Source organism: Sinocyclocheilus grahami, unplaced genomic scaffold (assembly GCF_001515645.1).
Source record: "Sinocyclocheilus grahami isolate Dianchi unplaced genomic scaffold, SAMN03320097.WGS_v1.1 scaffold126.1, whole genome shotgun sequence".
Classification (NCBI taxonomy): Eukaryota; Metazoa; Chordata; class Actinopteri; order Cypriniformes; family Cyprinidae; genus Sinocyclocheilus; species Sinocyclocheilus grahami.
In genome coordinates this window covers 4,358,976-4,381,525 of record NW_015505305.1, presented here as the reverse complement: position 1 = coordinate 4,381,525, position 22,550 = coordinate 4,358,976, and the positions used below count along the sequence as shown (strand labels likewise).

Sequence of the window (22,550 nt, the reverse complement as noted above, 5' to 3'; positions counted from 1 at the left end):
TTTCCTACAGATAATTCTGATTTTATTTCAGTTATTCTAAGGTTAGCTGCATTAGTAGCAAAACGATATTCCATGTTTTCTAACTGTGGTTATTATACCACTGTGAGCTCCAGCTTTTTAAGCCAAACAGTCATATTAAATGTTTTATATACACTTGTGTAGCCACACACACGCAATCAATACAAATAAATAAATACAATTTAAATTATAAAATGGCTTTACTGTTCACGAAGAGATTTGTAATGAGCAAGAAGTGGCTCATTAAATCTAGTGTCATCTTAGCTGTTAAAAACTACTGCAGTTAATTCCATGTTAATTTACTGTGTAACGTTTTATAAACTGTAAATTAATGTGCCAAAGGGTATTTTAAAGGGAAGATTCTGTTTTGAAACATTTCTATAGAAGTCTGTATTCTTATAAACCACAAACTCTTTCAGCACAGCTGTAGCCAGTGCATGGTAGTTTGATATTTCACATTTATTTTTGGTTTCCTTTTTGTAAATTATGCATTTGTTGTAGCAGCTGCATATGTGATTATTTATACAGAATATAAATGACTTGTTGACAATCTTTATAGATAATGTCACACCAGAATACATTGTATGTTATCTCTAACATGTCAAGAGATTGTTCTGATACCCGTTAATGTGCGCTAATGATTTTAGAAATGCATTAAGCATGCTGGTAGCAGTGTGTGTGTTATCTGAGGAACGTTTTACTCTGTAGCACTCTGTGTAACTGTCATCGACACAGTGACATGAGGTTCAGTTTGGATAGGAATAAATCCAGTCGAACCTGTTACAGTGATGTTACATGTTAATGTTGCGGCGACCTGACTCAGAAAAATAATGTCAAACTTTGTTATTTATGTACGTCACCTCTGAGAATACAAACAGTTTGTTTCTATCGTTACATGGTTTTGTTTTACTCCAGTAACAGGGTAGATGAAGAAAAACTGTGCTGTATCAGTGTTTGAATAAACATTTGCCATTTAAAACAGCTGAGTCTCTTCAATAATGAATTGGCTGCACATTTGTAATGACACTTTCCACAAATAGAGTGCAAAATAGGCATTGAAACTAAATATTACATGTTTTATTTTCTATTTATTTTACTTGAGGTATGCCATTTTTAAAACTCAATTTTTTTTAATTATTTTTAGCAACAATATTAACTAAACAAAAATACAATAATTATTTTTTAAGTAAATCAAATAAAAAAGTAAAATAATTTGTAAAATTATATATATATATATATTATATATATATATATATATATATATAATTATTATTATGATTATTATTTTTAATTTTTTTTGCAATTTAACAGATTAGGCCAAAATTATAACACTATGACATATTTGATTGTTGGATACTCTCAACTACTCGACTACTGAAGTGGGACAGGGTAAAATCTTAAATTGCTAAATTGGAATGGGATGCTATTCTTGGAAAGTTCCTCATACTGTGTTTCTTCATCACTGCTGTCATAAAAAAAAAAATATATATATATATGGCATGAGAATGATTTCTCTGTCAGCTGAGAACAGTCAACAGCCATACACGAATATGACAGACTGTGGGTCGAATGCAAAATTAAGGCGTAACAAGTTTAAATTGTTGCCTGTGGTCATTTGTCCATCCTCCAAAATACTCTCTGTCAGAAAATTAGTGCAGTCAGATAACTCACATCCCTTCCCTTACACCATCCTACGTCTCTTGCATTACGTAAACCAAAGCTGGCATGCACCGCTTTATCCATAGCTATACATTTAAAGAGGATGTTTTAAAAGAAACATAAATTTCACACCAGATCAAGAACGTGTGACGCCACACAAACAGACACAAAGCTCCCTTCATGATCTGGAAACGCTGGTCTCGTTAAGACTGCCATGTGTAATTATCATGGTACAGTATAAAGTAGGTCAGTGAATTGACCTAAATTGAATGTGAGCGCTGCCAGATACAACTCATCTCTTATGAACAGATGAAGTAAACCAAAGGAAAATAAAAACATCTAAACTCAGCAATGGAAGCTCTGGATCAAACAGAAACACTTTTGTCTAGGCAACAAGTAGTGGTTGTCAGTTTCAGGTCTCCGTTCTCTAAACGTCATGACTCAAACAGAATCACTGATACATAATATTCTTATAGACACCCCCTGTTAGCTTATTAGCTTCCCTAGTGTCGACATGCTTTACTGCAGTCTCTACAGTCTCCTTATGAAACAGAACCATAGTTATTTTTAGCAACCATAATTTAAGTGTACAGCTAGTATATAGTTAGTAACCACAAGTAAAACTATGGATAGCCTTTCATTAGTGTAGTTTGAATAAATACCACAGTACCATGCTAGCTAGGGATAAGGTAAGGGAAATTCCTAATACGTTTTCAGGCTAACTTACTTCAATACAGACAAATGCCTTTAAAAGACAAAAAAGAAAGCCAGCTCATCTGAAATCAGAGGGCATGAAATTCATAAATAGAAATAGCCGAAGACCTTAGTGGTATCATGGATATTTTAACAACTTTGCTTCCATGTCCACTTTTTTCTCAAATCAAAACTCTCACAATTTGAGCAATTTAAAATGTTTATATTTGTTATATCTAACAAAAAAATATGATATAATATAATAAAAGCTATTATTTATACATAAATAATATATTATTTAATATAGAAAATAAATTATAATTATAAATATATTTGCCTTATATTTATTTCTTTATATATTAAAAAATAAATTGTGTGTGTATATATATATATATATTTATTTATTTATTTATAAAACGGTTAGTTCCATTCCTCGATTCTGATTGGACAGCAGCTGTGTTTTTACGATACAGCACTGCTATGACCCAAAGTCCTTTTAAGACAAGTCATGTCACTCAGGGACCATCTTTGAAACGCCTCTCAGACTCAGACAAGTGCAACTCCTATCTCTTTGAATGGGGAAACATCAAATTCTCCAAAACTGTTCCCTAACCTTAAGATTAAATTTCATATTTGAAATCACCGAAGAAATCTGACAACAACTGTGTCATAAATGTTGTTACTTTTGCTCAAATAGCATTATAAAAAGCTTATTTTTCAGGCTAGATCAACCAGTGTGCATGCACAGTCCTAAGCGCATGTCTCAGAACGCTGACTGTTTCTATAGCAGCCGGGACTTATAACGGCAGCTGCAGTGACGCTCTGACTTTACCGATTAGCGATTGGCTCTTTCATTCAGAAGGCGGGGCTTCCTGCGATTCAGCAGCCATATTGTGCATTGTTGCATTTTTCCCCATTCAAAACTATAGGAGTGACACGTCTTCGTATTCTATAGTCCAGGGGTGGGGAACGTTGCCTAAGCTTAAGATTAAATTTCATATTTGAAATCACCGAAGAAATCTGACAACAACTGTGTCATAAATGTTGTTACTTTTGCTCAAATAGCATTATAAAAAGCTTATTTTTCAGGCTAGATCAACCAGTGTGCATGCACAGTCCTAAGCGCATGTCTCAGAACGCTGACTGTTTCTATAGCAGCCGGGACTTATAACGGCAGCTGCAGTGACGCTCTGACTTTACCGGTTAGCGATTGGCTCTTTCATTCAGAAGGCGGGGCTTCCTGCTATTCAGCGGCCAAATTGTGCATTGTTGCATTTTACCCCATTCAAAACTATAGGAGTGACACGTCTTTGTATTCTATAGTCCAGGGGTGGGGAACGTTGATCCTGGAGGGCCGGTCTCCCTGCAGAGTTTAGCTCCAACCCTAATCAAAAACACCTGAACCTGCTAATCAAGGTCTTCGGGATGCATTTAGGTTTTTCAGGGTTGGAACTAAACTCTGCAGGAGAGTGGCCCTCCAGGATCAACGTTCCTCCCCCCTGCTATAGTCTTTGTATCACCAAAGTGGTCAAATATGTCCATATGTCCATCAGTTTAGCTGCAGTGACGCTCTGACTTTACCGATTAGCGATTGGCTCTTTCATTCAGAAGGCGGGGCTTCCTGCGATTCAGCAGCCATATTGTGCATTGTTGCATTTTTCCCCATTCAAAACTATAGGAGTGACACGTCTTCGTATTCTATAGTCCAGGGGTGGGGAACGTTGATCCTGGAGGGCCGGTCTCCCTGCAGAGTTTAGCTCCAACCCTAATCAAAAACACCTTAACCAGCTAATCAAGGTCTTCGGGATGCATTTAGGTTTTTCAGGGTTGGAACTAAACTCTGCAGGAGAGTGGCCCTCCAGGATCAACGTTCCTCACCCCTGCTATAGTCTTTGTATCACCAAAGTGGTCAAATATGTCCATATGTCCATCAGTTTACACTGTAAAAAGACGCTTGCAAACTCGCGCTGTGTCGGTGTGTTTTAAAACTAAAAGACGGAAAACAGATGCTTTCTCATGCTGAGAGATAAGCAGATGTATGTGTGTGAGAATGACACAGCGGATGATAAGAGCTCCTTTTCTCTGTTTTTATTTAAGCTCCTTTAGATGAGGCATGTTCAGAACATTCTCGTGCCGTTTACTGTTGCTGCCTGTCAGGAACTATTTTTTAGCAGAAGGACAGCATTTAACGAACTTGCTTCAAAAAAGTAACATTTCAATACATACATTTTTGGTTTTAATATTTTTTATAGTGTGGTAACCGTTTTATAAAAGCAATAAGGTACTGCTGTTTTAAAACTAAAAGACGGAAAACATGTTTTCTCATGCTGAGAGATAAGCAGATGTATGTGTGTGAGAATGACACAGCGGATGATAAGAGCTCCTTTTCTCTGTTTTTATTTAAGCTCCTTTAGATGAGGCATGTTCAGAACATTCTCTTGCCGTTTACTGTTGCTGCCTGTCAGGAACTATTTTTTAGCGGAAGGACAGCATTTAACGAACTTGCTTCAAAAAAGTAACATTTCAATACATACATTTTTGGTTTTAATATTTTTTATAGTGTGGTAACCGTTTTATAAAAGCAATAAGGTACTGGAGACCATCGTGTTGTGCCTAACAACGCCCTTCAGCCGTGATTTATTCACGATACAGCATGGCCTCTCATACCTTATTGCTTACATATACACACACACACACACATTTTTTTAATAGAAATAAATATAAGGCAAATATCAGAATGGGTAACAGGGTTGCAGATATAGGACCTTACTAAACAGCGCAAATTAGCGTGAGAGCGCAATTCCAAAAAAGTGCTAATGCACTCTTAAAAATAAAGGTGCTTCACGATGCCATAGAAGAACCTTTTTGTCTAAATGGTTCCATAAAGAACCTTCAACATCTGAAGAACCTTTCTGTTTCACAAAAGGTTCTTTGTGGTGAAAGAAGGTTCTTCAGATTACAAAAAGGTAAGAAAGAGATGGTTCTTTAAAGAACCTTTGACTGAATGGTTCTTTGTGGAACCAAAAATGGTTCTTCTATGGCATCGCTTGAAGAACCCTTTGAAGCACCTTTATTTTTAAGCACGATACAGCATGGCCTCTCGTACCTTATTGCTTACATATACACACACACACACACACACATTTTTTAGGCAAATATCAGAATGGGTAACAGGGTTGCAGATATAGGACCTTACTAAACAGGGCAAATTAGCGTGAGAGCGCAATTCCAAAAAAGTGCTAATGCACTCTTAAAAATAAAGGTGCTTCACGATGCCATAGAAGAACCTTTTTGTCTAAATGGTTCCATAAAGAACCTTCAACATCTGAAGAACCTTTCTGTTTCACAAAAGGTTCTTTGTGGTGAAAGAAGGTTCTTCAGATTACAAAAAGGTAAGAAAGAGATGGTTCTTTAAAGAACCTTTGACTGAATGGTTCTTTGTGGAACCAAAAATGGTTCTTCTATGGCATCGCTTGAAGAACCCTTTGAAGCACCTTTATTTTTAAGAGTGTGGGAGTGGAAATTTCTGCAGGTGATTTACTGACAATGCGCAAATTAAAGAACACAGACGCAGCCAGATCATTTCCATAATGATGAACACAATCTACCAAGAGCAGCGCAAATTAGCATAAAGACATTTTTTGGAGCGTTAACTAATGGCATAAATACCAGTCATTTGACGAGCGCAAACGTTAGTAAATCGCATTGCGTGATTCATTTTAATACTCTCCTCTCATAAATTTTGCGTCTGAAAGGGAAACTCCTACAAATGCATATTCAATAAGGTCAGGCGCAAAATTAACTGTGTCCTTTTTTTAGCACTAATTTGCGCTGGCACAAGCTGTTAGTAAATCTGGCCCTTAGCCTAAATTGAGGTATCATTTAGTATGGGGCAAAAGGGTCAAAAATACCCGAAGAAGCTACCTGTTAGCCATTTGCATTTTCATTCATCTCAGTGGCAGTTGGTTGGCTGGTGCAGAATGACCTTGCCATCTGTGCGCTCGGATTATCTGTTGGTACACAACTAAATGTTTCAGTTGTTGTAAATGCATGGAAAACAGGGAATGGCACGAGGGTGAGGAAATAATGATTGAACAAATGCATATTCAATAAGGTCAGGCGCAAAATTAACTGTCCTTTTTTTTAGCACTAATTTGCCCTGGCACAAGCTGTTAGTAAATCTGGCCCTTAGCCTAAATTGAGGTATCATTTCGTATGGGGCAAAAGGGTCAAAAATACCCGAAGAAGCTACCTGTTAGCCATTTGCATTTTCATTCATCTCAGTGGCAGTTGGTTGGCTGGTGCAGAATGACCTTGCCATCTGTGCGCTCGGATTATCTGTTGGTACACAACTAAATGTTTCAGTTGTTGTAAATGCATGGAAAACAGGGAATGGCACGAGGGTGAGGAAATAATGATTGAGGTTTCATATTTGGATGAGCTACTCTTTTAAGTAAGGTTAAGTTAGGTAAATTGTAAAATTCACATGCCAACTTGATGTCCTTGTTTTAAAGCTGCAACCTTCCAATGCCATTAGAATCTGAAATGCTAATGAATGCCCTTTAAGTGTAGCAGTGACCTTAATGGAACAACCATTTGTCAGCATCACAATTTGTTTATATATCGCTGATTTTATATCTACCTCAAAGCATATGAGCACTGAAAGGTCAAAACTTCAAGTCATGTTGTATAGGATATGGGCAGCAATGGCACAGGGGCAGTTGGGAAATGAAATAAAGGCCTGATTATGACAGCCAGTGATTTGTCCAATTTGAAATGCATTAGGGGTTCAGGCCAGGCACTTACACATGGTTTCTTCACACTTTGGGTGATAAATGACCTGTGGGTATGCATGGATCAGTACACAATGTTGAATACAATTGATTGCAGCATTAAAGATGCTTCCAATATTTGCTGCAGTCTGTGTCCAACAGCTTTTACTAATGGCCCATTGCAAATGTCCAGCAACATTCAGATTTGAGGACTAACTGACAGAAAACAAGTTATTCTTTAAGTGCAGGTCACATGAGCAAAACCTTCGCAGACAAAAGTCCACTGCCCATTATCAATAGTGTAGCGATAGTAAGAAGTCACTCTTCCAAACTACTTCATAATGGCCCATCGCATGTTCAGAATTTAACAAACTGGAATCCAATGTGAAAGTCATGTGGCAAAACTCCAGATCGCATAGATTTCCTATTTCGCTTCCATAATTTCGCTGTACAAAGGTAAATGTGTTTACCTACTATCAAGTGCAATGTAAATATCTTTAAATAAATATAATTAAAAATAAACAAATATTTGATTTGATCATACTAACCTAATTTGGCCAGTAGTAGTAATTCGTTTTTCCTCAAAAGTGCTCGAAACCTTGTGAAACAGTTTGACATTTTTTGACAGTTTTTTTTAGATTTTGTTACAACATTGACATTTTTGGAACATAATTCACTTAAAATTGTAACAGATTAGTTTTTTTGTTTTTGAGAAACAGACCAAAAACACCTAATGTCGCAGCTTTAACTGCCAGTGTTGCTATGGTGTAGCAAATGTAACATACATATACATTTAGTCATTTTGCAGACGCTTTTATCCAAAGCGACTTACAATTGGGACATACAACACAATGATCTCAAACTGAAAGTCAGTATTCTGGGCCTGGTGCACTCTACAGAGACACTGCGCAGTGACTTGTCGGCGTCTCTTGTGCAAAGAAAACATGCTGCAGTCTGTGTCCAACAGCTTTTACTAATGGCCCATTGCAAATGTCCAGCAACATTCAGATTTGAGGACTAACTGACAGAAAACAAGTTATTTAAGTGCAGGTCACATGAGCAAAACCTTCGCAGACAAAAGTCCACTGCCCATTATCAATAGTGTAGCGATAGTAAGAAGTCACTCTTCCAAACTACTTCATAATGGCCCATCGCATGTTCAGAATTTAACAAACTGGAATCCAATGTGAAAGTCATGTGGCAAAACTCCAGATCGCATAGATTTCCTATTTCGCTTCCATAATTTCGCTGTACAAAGGTAAATGTGTTTACCTACTATCAAGTGCAATGTAAATATCTTTAAATAAATATAATTAAAAATAAACAAATATTTGATTTGATCATACTAACCTAATTTGGCCAGTAGTAGTAATTCGTTTTTCCTCAAAAGTGCTCGAAACCTTGTGAAACAGTTTGACATTTTTTGACAGTTTTTTTTTTATTTTGTTACAACATTAACATTTTTGGAACATAATTCACTTAAAATTGTAACAGATTAGTTTTTTTGTTTTTGAGAAACAGACCAAAAACACCTAATGTCGCAGCCTTAACTGCCAGTGTTGCTATGGTGTAGCAAATGTAACATACATATACATTTAGTCATTTTGCAGACGCTTTTATCCAAAGCGACTTACAATTGGGACATACAACACAATGATCTCAAACTGAAAGTCAGTATTCTGGGCCTGGTGCACTCTACAGAGACACTGCGCAGTGACTTGTCGGCGTCTCTTGTGCAAAGAAAACAAAAACCTTGAATAGAGGTACAAAGGCTTCAAGTAACTTTCATTTGCAGTTTCTTCATCTCTAAAGACCGTGTGCAATTCGCACTCTAGCTGATGGACTATAGTTAGTATGCATGATAGTGAAGATGTCTTTTCATTTCCATCCTCGGGGAAGTACAGCCTTTCAACACATTCAGCTGAGCTACACAACAAACAAATTCAGCTTTAGAGAGGTAAGGGAACTTTTCCCATTCATTTTATAGAGAGCCAGCTCTTCAAATGGCCTTCACCTCTACCACCTCCATACAATTCAACTGTCTAGAGTCCAGACAGCTGCTCCATCAATATAGTGGTGTAGACAGACAGACATTGACATTGAAAACACCTCTGGATCTCTTATTGATATCACAGTTCTTTATAATGGACTGAACTGACAACACTTGTGGCATGTTTAGAATTCATTAGTATAAGAAATTATGATCCGCACTCACGAGAACAATCTTCTTTTTTCTTTTATTTTACTTTCATTACTGATGGGAAAAGACACAAACGTTTCGGCTCAAAGCCTTCCTCAGTGTGTAAAGCAATTCAATCCCTCCACCCACTTTTCAAATCACTAATTATAAGTGCTCGAAACCTTGTGAAACAGTTTGACATTTTTTGACAGTTTTTTTTAGATTTTGTTACAACATTGACATTTTTGGAACATAATTCACTTAAAATTGTAACAGATTAGTTTTTTTGTTTTTGAGAAACAGACCAAAAACACCTAATGTCGCAGCTTTAACTGCCAGTGTTGCTATGGTGTAGCAAATGTAACATACATATACATTTAGTCATTTTGCAGACGCTTTTATCCAAAGCGACTTACAATTGGGACATACAACACAATGATCTCAAACTGAAAGTCAGTATTCTGGGCCTGGTGCACTCTACAGAGACACTGCGCAGTGACTTGTCGGCGTCTCTTGTGCAAAGAAAACAAAAACCTTGAATAAAGGTACAAAGGCTTCAAGTAACTTTCATTTGCAGTTTCTTCATCTCTAAAGACCGTGTGCAATTCGCACTTTAGCTGATGGACTATAGTTAGTATGCATGATAGTGAAGATGTCTTTTCATTTCCATCCTCGGGGAAGTACAGCCTTTCAACACATTCAGCTGAGCTACACAACAAACAAATTCAGCTTTTGAGAGGTAAGGGAACTTTTCCCATTCATTTTATAGAGAGCCAGCTCTTCAAATGGCCTTCACCTCTACCACCTCCATACAATTCAACTGTCTAGAGTCCAGACAGCTGCTCCATCAATATAGTGGTGTAGACAGACAGACATTGACATTGAAAACACCTCTGGATCTCTTATTGATATCACAGTTCTTTATAATGGACTGAACTGACAACACTTGTGGCATGTTTAGAATTCATTAGTATAAGAAATTATGATCCGCACTCACGAGAACAATCTTCTTTTTTCTTTTATTTTACTTTCATTACTGATGGGAAAAGACACAAACGTTTCGGCTCAAAGCCTTCCTCAGTGTGTAAAGCAATTCAATCCCTCCACCCACTTTTCAAATCACTAATTATATTGACGTCATCATTCATTAGCCAATGCTCAATTACCACAATCATTAAATCATCAAATCATTTCTGCTTAAACCCTGGATAATTTACATATATCCAACACAAAACATCACATCCACTAGTACACCTCACAATATACCCGTGACTAAAACAATAGTTATTTAGGATCACATATTTATCACTATTATACAAACCTATAGTTTATCCTATCAATCATCAATATCTACTCCAATGAACTTTAAATTGTATAACAATGGACATTTAGTCATTTTGCAGACGCTTTTATCCAAAGCGACTTACAATTGGGACATACAACACAATGATCTCAAACTGAAAGTCAGTATTCTGGGCCTGGTGCACTCTACAGAGACACTGCGCAGTGACTTGTCGGCGTCTCTTGTGCAAAGAAAACAAAAACCTTGAATAAAGGTACAAAGGCTTCAAGTAACTTTCATTTGCAGTTTCTTCATCTCTAAAGACCGTGTGCAATTCGCACTTTAGCTGATGGACTATAGTTAGTATGCATGATAGTGAAGATGTCTTTTCATTTCCATCCTCGGGGAAGTACAGCCTTTCAACACATTCAGCTGAGCTACACAACAAACAAATTCAGCTTTTGAGAGGTAAGGGAACTTTTCCCATTCATTTTATAGAGAGCCAGCTCTTCAAATGGCCTTCACCTCTACCACCTCCATACAATTCAACTGTCTAGAGTCCAGACAGCTGCTCCATCAATATAGTGGTGTAGACAGACAGACATTGACATTGAAAACACCTCTGGATCTCTTATTGATATCACAGTTCTTTATAATGGACTGAACTGACAACACTTGTGGCATGTTTAGAATTCATTAGTATAAGAAATTATGATCCGCACTCACGAGAACAATCTTCTTTTTTCTTTTATTTTACTTTCATTACTGATGGGAAAAGACACAAACGTTTCGGCTCAAAGCCTTCCTCAGTGTGTAAAGCAATTCAATCCCTCCACCCACTTTTCAAATCACTAATTATATTGACGTCATCATTCATTAGCCAATGCTCAATTACCACAATCATTAAATCATTAAATCATTTCTGCTTAAACCCTGGATAATTTACATATATCCAACACAAAACATCACATCCACTAGTACACCTCACAATATACCCGTGACTAAAACAATAGTTATTTAGGATCACATATTTATCACTATTATACAAACCTATAGTTTATCCTATCAATCATCAATATCTACTCCAATGAACTTTAAATTGTATAACAATGGAAAATTCAATAATTAAGAACATCAGAAATGCATCGTCATAAACAACCATTGTTTTACACACTGTAAATACTAAATGTATTATATAGAATATTAAAAATGAATACGACCAACCATAGTTCATTAAAGAAAGTCAGAAAGATCTAATTCCTCATTCATGCCATTTGGGTTCAGTGATTTAAGTTTATGAATCCAGAATGCTTCTCGTTTCAATAGTTCTTTATTTATATTACCTCCTCTACATTTCCCAAAAACTTCCTCTGTTATGTTTAGAATTCATAACATAAGACATTAAAAACATCTTGTGATGGAAAATCTGATATTCTTTTCATAAAATATGTTTTGTAAATCTTAGATACAAATTAATATAGAAATTATATATATATGATCAAATATGTACATATTATCAAATATGTTTGTATAATTTGATCAGATGAAACTGATCACCAAATATTAATGCTAACATCATAAAACTAAATAATTGTATACAACACAATAATTTTAAATACAATAATATTAAATTGTTATTTTACTAATATATACTTTATGTGCCTGTATTTTTTTGTAATTGATCATTGTATATTAATTCTCATATTTCAGCATACTGATGAAAACACTGTGACTGGTTTTTCAAACTTTAACCAAGGGCTGCTGGCAGATTCATGAGATTTTTGCTGTGGATCATGTCATCCTAAACACCTCTGAATTTTTCATGAACAGCCCCTGATGTGCCACAGGCAAGCTGGCGTTTTATTAATAAAAAGCTCACTGGCTTAATGCAGAGGAGGAGGCGACAGGGTTTTCAAACACCATTCAAGTGTTTTTTTTGTTTGTTTGTTTGTTTGTTTGTTTTTTGTAATGGAAGCCAATGGAATGCGTTCCATTACTGGAAATTCAAAGCCAAGTATATTTGGAAAATTCAAGAGCCTGATATTTAAATGATTGTGTAATTTAAGTCTACATAAAATGACATTCCCAACCCATTTTTCTTTTTTAATGAATCATGCACAGTAAGACCAAGAATGGTTATTAATTACATAAATAGGAATGATTTTGATTTCATGCTGAATTTGAAATATTTTGTGAAATGAAACACTAATTCAATAATAAACATGTTTACTGCAGAACTGGTAAGCATTGTGGAAGAAAATACTGTCCATTCTGATCTACATTAAACAATAATGAAATGTTTCTCAAAAGGACACTGCTGTCATAAAAATAAGCTTATACATCCAGGAAAGGATCTTGTTCAGATGTACTGTTGTTTTAGACAAAACTTACTGCAGCCCACAAACTGGGTCACGTATGACGAGATATGAAATGTTAATTATTTCTGTGAGTGATATTTTGCCAGCTTTACCTTCACTGCTTCAAACAGTAACTTGATTGTTGTCATGACAGTGGACTTCCAAAAGAGTCTTCATTATTTCTGGATCCTGAAAGGAATACATAAAACAGCATGTAAGTGCTTGAGGAAGATTGGATAATACATATCTATTTAACAACAATGCAAATAGCATTGAAATGCACTGCAATAAAATCCAACACTGGGCCATTACAACTTAAGAACAAGTGTTTTTGCAAGTTTATTTTTGGTGCAGAGATCTATGGTTAGAGCATGTTAAATATCCAAATCGATCAGATCCTTTCTTGTTCTTTCTGTTTTAGCAAAGGTTTAGACCCCTGACCTGGATTTGTATTTGGTTGTTTCCGGATTATTCCTGTTCTTGCATTGTTGCTGATTTTATGCAACCTTGAACTGACTCTGAATTTAATTAATTATGCAATTAAGTATAATTATGTAAATGTATGTGAACTTTTTTTTTTTTTTTTTGCTTTATTTTAATAACCTCCACAAAAGCTCTTCTCATCTATGAATACTATGGATAGATTTGCTTTCAGAGCAGACACTGAAGGTTTTAGGTGTGATTCTCATGGGAGGTAAAGTTGTTTGTTAGCAGCCTACAATCGAATCGTTAGAAACAGATGCATTTGCTCAGCCTCATCTCTGTGGGTGTTCTGTGACTGAAACACAAACTGATATCCGAAGAGCTGAGATATGGACTTGTACAATGGAGGAGGAATGTTTACACTGACTAGGGGGTCTGAAGAGAACCTGATGATCGTTCATTTAACTGTGACCACAGTTATCAAGCCTAAATCTGTGCTGCACAAACCAGAGAAAGACTCCAGTAATCTCACATGTGTCTCCTCTAAAGATCTCAGCAATGTCACAAACTGTGCTCAGATTTGCTGAAGTCTCGGTACGAACTTTTGCATCAAATTCTTCCAAGACCAAATTATGACTTCTATCCATATTAAATTTACTGTTACTTTATGTCAACAATTTTAGACTCAGGGTACGTTTACATGACAATAACGTAAGAAAAGGGTGTTTTTCCCAAGATTGTCTGATTCAGTTACATTTATTTTTGTCACACTTGCTGATTTGATCTAGAAAACTGTTAAGCCCTAGACTCACCTTCACACCTGTATACTCACATAAATATACACACACATCATGAAGAGTTGGCCTCATTTCTGACAAATGACACATGGCGCTTTTTCACACGCGGCATTGCACGATTAGCAGTGTGGTGAGCCGTGAAGCTAATTGCCACAATGTTCTCCCAAGCACCGTGCTGACATTTAGAGAGCGATGGCTAGACATACATTTCCATTCAGTTCATGAGGATGAAAGTGGATTTTGATTTATCAAAGTAGCACACTAGCTTGAACAATCATTCTGTCCCTGGTTATTAACTACTACCCTTTATTATTACAGCATTAAATTACGTTTTTTGACGGAACTTCAATGTTCAAATGGATATACTGTATCTGGATAGTCACTGGTGAAAATTATTCTGAAAGTGATTCCAACGCTATCGTTTCTCTGTGCCTTTATGGTTATAGCTGTGGTGTGGACTCCGCTATTCTTTAATATTGAGAACGATTTTTAGAACTATATCTTTATTGTTATCTTTATAGTTATAGTCCTTGGTGTGAACAGGCTTTTAGTTTGCAAAATATATTAAGCTGCACAACATTAGAACACTGATCATATTAGAGTAATTTTTGTGAAGGATCATGTGACACTGAAGACTTGAATAATGTCTGCTAAAGATTCAGCTTTGCTATATTAAAATATATTAAAATTGAAAATATCTATTTGAAATTGTAATAATATCTCACAAAATTACAGTTTTTAATGTATTTTTGTTAAAATAAGTGTACTAATATACTTTAAGAAAATATTAGTGCTACATAGTGTATGTTGCTTGCAAAAACAAACATACAGAATATATCTAGCCAGAATACAAAGCTACTTTTGAATGGCCTTAAAAATGGTTTATTGTTATTAATATTATTTTTTTAATTTTTTGCAGAGCATGTAGTTACAACATCTACCAGCAGGGGCTAACAGGACATGCCGACCACACAAACCTTGACCTCTTGGGCTGGCCTCGGCCTCCTACTTTTCCTTTTTTCTCTCACCTTCTTTATTATGCCGTCTTTTTTCTCTCTCTTGCTGTGTGTCTGGTTAGAGGACAGTCAGGAGACTCCTAACCAGTTTAGATGGAACATGAGGTCGTACTGTTGCTTCTGAACAGGTGCATGGGTGCTAGATCTGCCATGGAAAGGAAACAATTGAAAAAAGAAGATAAAGAAGCAAATTAGAGGTATAAGGAATGATGGATTCAAGCAGGCAGCAAAATTGACGTGTTTCATAAATTAAGCATATACAAATGTACAGGTATTTCAAGAAATACATTCATAAATGAGTACATTCATATGTATATTTTCTGCATTGGCATTTTAGTTCTGCTCCTCACAATCCGATGGGTGCTGAAGATCAGTTGAGTTTTCCTGTCATCTGCTGGTGGCTGGCGCTCACTACAGATACACATCAAGATATCAGCCCTATCTGTATAAGAGAATATTTTGATTTATAAATAAGAAATTCACTAGGATTGTAACAACCCCCCTGCCTCCCTAAATAGAAATATTTAAAAAAAATTTAATTGATGATATTAAAAACAATTATTGTTAACATGAGATAAATCTTGCTATTTCGTTTTTCTTATTTTACTGAGAACTATAACCTTACCTTTCAGTTTATTTACTCTTTTTTGCAATTAAATGCAAATAGCCAACTTTTTAATCTTGAATAAAATATATATAATGCGTGATAATGCAAGAGTCTGTGACATTTTTAAACTGTTGAAACAAAACAGCTTATATAACATGTGGATTTAAAGATGATTGGATATTAATACTGAATAAATAAACATGTTTAAACAGTTTAAAAGTCTCATGGGCAGGCTTCTTACTCTCTAATGAAGAATAGACAAGATCTGATAGCTGGCCAGATGATTTCACACAGGAGGGATGCTCATATCAGGCTGGAGAATGTTATAGATCCCTTGCCAGAGATTCACTTCCCTCTACAAACCTTTGATCCAGCCATTACATTACACCAGCAAAGCCAAGTCAGTAAATCCAGCACAGGTGGGAGAATGGTCATTTCCCGATGAGAAACAGGTTGAAGCATGTATTTACCCTTACACTGATTTTGATGGATAAAGTAAACTATTAGTAGGTTGTTTTTTTTCGCTAGAGACTTAGTAAAATAAAATATAAATGTATAATTTAGTAAAAAATCCTTTACATTGAGCCTGTATATAAATACATAAAAAATAAACATATTATAATATCATATAATTAATATTAACATAAATTCATAATATAATTAATATTACATATTATTAATTAACTATATGCATATACCTCTTAAAGAACAGATTTTGGCAGAAAAAATGCTCATCACTCTGTTGCTTGTTAAAGTGGCGTCGACCGTCTTATTGTCCTCATAACTCTTGTGGAAATCGTGTAAAAGTGTTTTAAACAATAAACAGTGGGCACACCAGAGATACTCACAAAGTAAAACGCCTTTTTGTGATTAATTTGATCGTTTTTGAGCAAGCTGAGGAAAACTGTGATTTACTCGAGTTCCCAACAATGCACCGCGGTATGAATAAACTATGGAGATGATCACTGTGATACTCATGAACTGTATAATTTACTGTTTATTGCTTTATTTGTTTCGATTGTGAACGACCTGTCCCAAATGGAACACTTCATGTGCACTTTTGGACTTGCGGACTTACAATGGCCGCCGCGTGCACGTGTCCGTTTAAGTCCACAAGACCATAGGGTGTCCCATTCGTCATTTTGGCATTCAGAAGGGTGCTCGCGAGCGCCCCCTTTGCGGCCCCTCTATGCGCACTTCTGCCGAGCCCGCACTGGGGCGAGCTCCACAGCAGACTTCTACCCGACAGTCAAAGCGGCATTACGTCAAGAATGTGCGGACTCAGAGGAAGACCGTGAGGGTTTAGGGTACCATTTGGGACAGGGCCAAAGCGGCATTACGTCACGAAAGTCTGACTCAGAGGAAGACCGTGAGGGTTTAGGGTGTCATTTGGGCCAGGGCCAAAGCGGCATTACATCAAGAATGTGCAGACTCAGAGGAAGACCGTGAGGGTTTAGGGTGGCATTTGGGACAGGGCCAAAGCGGCATTACGTCACGAAAGTCGGACTCAGAGGAAGACCGTGAGGGTTTAGGGTGCCATTTGGGACAGGGCCAAAGCGGCATTACGTCAAGAAAGTGCGGACTCAGAGGAAGACCGTGAGGGTTTAGGGTGCCATTTGGGCCAGGGCCAAAGCGGCATTACGTCACGAAAGTCGGACTCAGAGGAAGACCGTGAAGGTTTAGGGTGCCATTTGGGACAGGGCCAAAGCGGCATTACGTCACGAAAGTCGGACTCAGAGGAAGACCGTGAGGTTTTAGGGTGCCATTTGGGACAGGATAGGCTCTACAGTCATAACATAAGACGTTCACTGTTCGCCACCTGCTGGTTTAATTGTGTAACCTATTGAAATTCTTCCACAGAGTCAAAAGATTCGAGTCCCTGGGATGAATCAAAATTGTCACAACATATTGTTAAAGTTCTTCTGGGATATGTAAAAGTTAAGTAATGGGCAATTATGTCCATTGAGTGGAATGGACTCCGAGTCTTGCCTGGCCCCCATCCACTGCAACCATGCGGTGAGTTTTTCAGAGGCAGCACCATTCATTCACCATTCACATTTTTCTCAAACCCCAGTTATTTCTGTTAGAACAGAAATTAAAGGCTATTGTTCTGCTCTCACTGCAGGGTTTTCTGACTGCCATGGCAACAGTACCTGTATCAAAAACTGCTACAGCTGACAGCTGGAGCTTTGTAGGTTTTTATGGTCATAAAACATCCAAAACACCATAAGGAATATGTGTCAAACTTTATATGTTCACGTGCCATTGTGACAATGCGATTCATATGCACCTGTGTCTCTTTTTTTTAAAAGGGTTATATGATGTTGCTAAAAAGAACATTATTTTGTGTATTTGGTGTAATGAAATGTGTTTATGCAGTTTAAGGTTCAAAAAACATTATTTTCCACATACTGTACATTATAGTTTCTCCTCTATGCCCCGCCTTTCTGAAATGCGTCGATTTTTACAAAGCACATTGGTCTGAAAAGCGAGGTGTGCTCTGACTGGCCAGCTATCCAGTGCGTTGTGATTGGCCGCATACCTCAAGCACGTGACGGAAATGTTACGCCCCTACCATACTGTGATGCCCTGTCCGGCCGGAGCGACGAGACAAAAACATTAAAACCCATTATAAACAAGGCATTTGTTGCATCCAGTGGGGACATAATTATGGATTATAAGAACATATACTGTCTTTTTACGCATTGCATCATGCCGCGTAAACATAAAACCATGTCTGCATTTGTGATCGGAGAAATGACAAACAACAAGTGCTACTCTACACTGCTCAAACCTCGCATTTGAATTGTCAGTGGCAAATCTGTGGCAAAAATCTTTAATGTAAAAAACGTACTTACAGACTGTGAGTCAGAACAGCCAGCATTATAGTCTACTCTCCCAGGATCAGGAAACAGTCCTCCATAAAATGTGCTGCACACATCTGAATATTTGGGTTGAACTGTTCTGGAACAGTGTTTTAAATACAACTTAACCACTAATTTCTAGTCGTGTCCTCTTTTGGAAGGCCAAACAAAGTATTTTCACTTTCGCAACGAAACACACAGCGTCTTCACAACATGGCGGCGTCGGTGGCAGCAACAATAAAGTTACGCCTTCTTTCTTTGCGTGAACATTTGGGCGGCATTATGCAAATCCTCCCACACAGTGACATAGACATGTGGTGTATTAGGAGGGCGTGGACCAGTCTTAACTTTTATAAAGAATATCTCTTTGGATTTGAGACTTTAGTCTTTGCAACTTTACAGATCTTCTTTATGCACCAAGAGCTTGTATCACTTCAAAGAGAAAGGAAAAATTGAAATCGCATCATATGACCCCTTTAAGAATTTACACAATAGCTGCATTGTCAACATGGGGGTAACAGCTCTGAAATATAAACAAAAGGTAATTAATTTGTCTGTTTACAATCTCAGGTTACTTTCAGCCTGAAAGCATTCAAAATAAGGCACAGATAAGTGGATTAATAGAGCATGGTGTATATATGTATTGATTTAAATGCCTACTAAGCTTAAGTTATAATCATTAGCTGTTTTGTCAGTTTTCATGCAAAGCTGTAACAGTAAGGTTAACTTCCGTTCAATCTCTTTCACACCCACACACATGGATTCAAGTGTTCCTGCACAACAGTTTCAAAGTATAAACACACTTAGACCAGCTCCAGTTCTGATTGTAAGCAGATCTCCCAAAATAATTGAGTAATTGGCTGCACAGTGAAATCTACATACTACTTCTTTGAATGAAAAATAAATATTTTTATACCGCAAGGATGCATTAAATAATCAAAATAATAAAAAGTGACAGTAAAGACATTTGTAATGTTTATAGTGTTTTTCAAATAAATGCACAAAAATAAGAAAAGTTTCTTGAGCACCAGATCAACACAGATCAGACACTGAAGACTGGAGTAATGACTGATGAAAATTCAGCTTTGCCATTACAGGAATAAGTTTTAAATTTTAATAATCAAATCAAAAGTAGCATTGAAATGTGTTCGCTAGTGAGATTGACAGCGCAGTGAGATCAGGAGAGCATTGTGGGTTGTTTGTGTGTCGTGGGAGGGAGATCAGAGTCACTCCAGTGCTCTGACAGCCTCTTTGTCTCACTGATGAGCGAAAGACGCTCTAATGTATCAGAGGAAGCCACTTCACTTTTACCACTCACTGCATCCACTAAGAACAAGGCCACAACATACAACACACTGAGACTGCAGAATCAGAAACTATCTATCTATCTATCTATCTATCTATCTATCTATCTATCTATCTATCTATCTATCTATCTATCTATCTATCTATCTATCTATCTATCTATCTATCTATCTATCTATCTATCTATCTATCTATCTATCTATCTAATCTATCTATCTTTCTGCTGTTGTTATATTTATTTATCTCTCTATCTATCCATGCATCCATGTCATTCGCAAGAGTTTACTGCTCTCTCTTCCTCTTTTTCCCCTCTCCTCTCTATTGCTCTCCTGCAGGGTTGTGAAAGATAGGCTATCTATCTGAGCCAACAAACAAACATTGACTGGTGCTTCAAAGACGTCAAGCTGTCATTCAGCGGGTCAAGCCGAATTTAATTCTCAACATCACAACTGCATCTGGAACTGACAGATTCAGAAAAAGTCTGTGTTTCTCGCAGGTGTTCAAACGGAGGTACAGTTTTATTTTACATGTTTCGATTTCCTCTCCTCCCCTATATGACAGACTGTGTGTAGGCAGCTTGGCTCCACCATTTCCAGGCTGCGCAGGACAGCGTTCTGGTGACAGATCCGCCCTGGGTTTCTGTTCATTAGGGGGCCAGCGGGAATGTGGCAGGCTGCGATGGTGTTGTATGAGGCATAGCCTGCAGTAATGTCCCACTTTTCTGTGTTCACCCTGCAAGCTGTCCCCTTGATGTGTGTGTGAGTGCATTGCTAAAGATTATTGCTGTAAATCAATATCCTATACAATAGTATTATGGTTTTTAGAGATGGTGTCACACACATATCAAGTGGACACACACACCACACACTAATATTCTTGGAAGCACCATGTAAATACCATACATTTTAGTACCATGGTGTATTTCAAAGTACCATAGTGTTACCATTCTGCACCATCACTTTACCATGGTCCCTTTACAGTAATTTTGTAAGCATAGCTAACACCAAGTACCTAGAAGTACCATTTTAGATACCATGGTAAATGACTACGGTATCAAAGTACATATCAAAGTACCATGGTAATATATTCAGTTACTATCACTATACCATGGGTTATCAGTTGGACCAGATCTCCTCTATTAAGCGGTTTCCTTCAGCATAGGTGTCTTGTTAGTGTAGTGTTTGTACAGTATGGGGTACAGGTGCTGATGGTTTGGAATCTCACGCAGTGCAGACTTTCCCATGTACTGTGTGCATCTATCTTTAGCATGCTAGGACCAAATAACTTGGCATGGGTTCAGCCCGTTGCCATGGACACTTTTGTACAAGCTCCAGGCTGCTGATTCGTGAATGTAGAGTGAAAGCACGTGCCGCACAACAGAGCAGATCACAAAATCTAGCACACCATAGACATTAGGAATTACATTCGATCAAAAAAATCCATTGGGCCAGATGAACAGTGCATCAGTTATCTTTTTGATCATCAAGGGTTATTGAGTTTAATTTCCCAAATGTTGCATAAATGAACACACATGAACTACAATGTGTGATTTGATTAATCATGGTAATAATCAGGAACAGGATTCCTGCCGGGGGGCAGAACAATAAAAATTAATGAGTTTTGTGCTCATCACAGGGGCGTAGATTACGCGGGGGACGCGGGGGACATGTCCCCCCCACTTTTTATAAAAAGTAAATTCGTCCCCCGCACTTTTTTATTGGAGAGTTGTGTTTACGACATGTTGAGGTTTTAATGGAGCGATGTATATAAATGCAGAATGATTTAAAATTAAAAGAGAAGATAGTCTATACATGACGTTCACGTTTCCATGGCAATCAGTCCAAGTTAATTACAATGAGAATAGTCTTGGGGATTTATGTAGACTACCTGGAGCAAACAGGCAACACTCCAAGAACAGCGTATCTAAGGACTGAAATATCATGTATCAGCTTAGCAACCCCTAAGAACATCCTAGCAACTGCACAGCAATGTGCTGAAACACTCAGAACACATTAGCAACCGCATAGCAACACCCTGGCAACCACCCAACTTTGTGACAGTTTTTAAGCACATTGCTATGCAGTTACTAGGATGTTCTAAGTGGTTGCTAGGGTGTTGCTAAAGCAAACACTTACAGTGGGGGAAAAAAGTATTTAGTCAGCCACCAATTGTGCAAGTTCTCCCACTTAAAAAGATGAGAGAGGCCTGTAATTTTCATCATAGGTATACCTCAACTATGAGAGACAAAATGAGAACCTAGTACTAGCAATCTAACAATGTGCTTAAAACAGTCAGAACACCCTAGCAACACCTAGCACATCCTAGTAGCTGCATAACAATGTGCTTAAAAACAGTCACCACATCGCAAAATAGTTGGGTGGTTGCCAGGGTGTTGCAATGCGGTTGGTAGTGTGTTCTGACTACTTTTAAGCACATTGCTACAGTATGCAGTTACTAGGATGTTCTGAGTGATTGCTTTCACATTTAGCAACCACATAGAACATCCTAGTAACTGCATAGAACAATCAGAACACTAGCAATCATGTAGTAACATAGTCGGATGGTTGCCAGGGTGTTG

At 37.3% G+C, this 22,550-nt stretch overlaps 1 long non-coding RNA gene across 1 annotated transcript; it reads left to right on the top strand.

Annotated features, from left to right (window-relative positions):
* Positions 1 to 11,005: 11,005 nt before the first annotated feature.
* Positions 11,006 to 15,693, top strand: LOC107590358 (uncharacterized). Its single transcript, XR_001609779.1, has 3 exons — positions 11,006 to 11,071; positions 15,100 to 15,393; positions 15,534 to 15,693. It is a non-coding gene; the product is annotated as an uncharacterized lncRNA (long non-coding RNA).
* The last annotated feature ends 6,857 nt before the right edge of the window (positions 15,694 to 22,550 follow it).